We start from the raw sequence: 1,167 nt of genomic DNA, 5'->3' as shown, positions 1-1,167 counted from the left end.
TTGTTTGGGGGGGGGGGGGGGGGGGGGGGGGGGGGTTACACCCCCCAATGCTAATGCTAACTATTCATTGGGTTGTAAAGAAAAAAAAAACTCTTTTAATCTCTCACATTCTCTCTCTTCCTCTCACACTCTCTCTTCTTACTTTTTATTTTTTTTTATTAGGTAGTTTATATTATTTTATTGGGTTATATGTAAAAATAAAAACTGAAATGTTTGGTGTATTGTTGGATGGATTGGTAAAATAGATAAAATAGTATTTGGAGATGTAAAATAGGTGTTTATTTACACCCCCCATTGTTTGTGCTCTTAGAATCTTACTTCACCTTTCAATTTGCATTTTTCAATTCTCCACTTTCCTACCACCATCCAAAATACCTCATCACTAAATACAAGTGTTCTCATAGTCTCATACTTAACTCTCTTCAATCTCTCCACTCTTCCGTTTCTTCTTCTCCTATTTCATTTTTATTTTACTTCACTTTGTATTTATTTATTGTATGGTTGATGATTTTTTTTTTTTTTCCTGTTTTGTTAAGTTGTAATTTTCCGTAGTATTCATGCTTATATTTCCTTGTATTTTTTGGGGGTTTAATGTATATGAGTTAGGAATAGAGTTGGTCAAGATTTACACATCCAGTGAAAATTGGGACTGACTGGCGAGTATCTTGGGACTACGGAACTCGAGAGATAACATCTGAGAAGTGTGTGAAGAAGATCAAAAATATGTTAAAGCTTAGGTGTCTCTAGAGTGGACCTACCTGCAAATTTCCAGCGAGCAACGTTGATAGCTCATTTCCTTGATACAGCCTTCTTCCTTTTTTCCTATACCATATATACTCTGATTTCCTATGAATTTGTAAGAAGATCTTCTGAAAGAAAACATTAGAAAAGCCATTGGAGAGCTAGTAATTTTAAGCCTACAAATTACTACTCAATTCCTTTAGATTTTCTCTACTCTCTTCCCTCTCCCGTTTACTTATCTTAAGAGGAGATTAACTCAAACATAGCCTACACAATTACTGAGTCTTAAGTGTGTCTTGAATATGGGGAAGCATTGGTGCTTAGCCCAAATTCAGCTAGTAAGGCATGGCAATGCAACCAGTCAATGTTGCGGGATCAGGAATCTTCTGAAAGAAAACATTAGAAAAGCCATTGGAGAGCTAGTAA

The sequence above is a fragment of the Quercus suber genome, unplaced genomic scaffold (assembly GCF_002906115.3).
Source record: "Quercus suber isolate HL8 unplaced genomic scaffold, Cork oak 2.0 scaffold_440, whole genome shotgun sequence".
NCBI classification, from domain to species: domain Eukaryota; kingdom Viridiplantae; phylum Streptophyta; class Magnoliopsida; order Fagales; family Fagaceae; genus Quercus; species Quercus suber.
Note: the sequence above shows the minus strand (reverse complement) of the source record.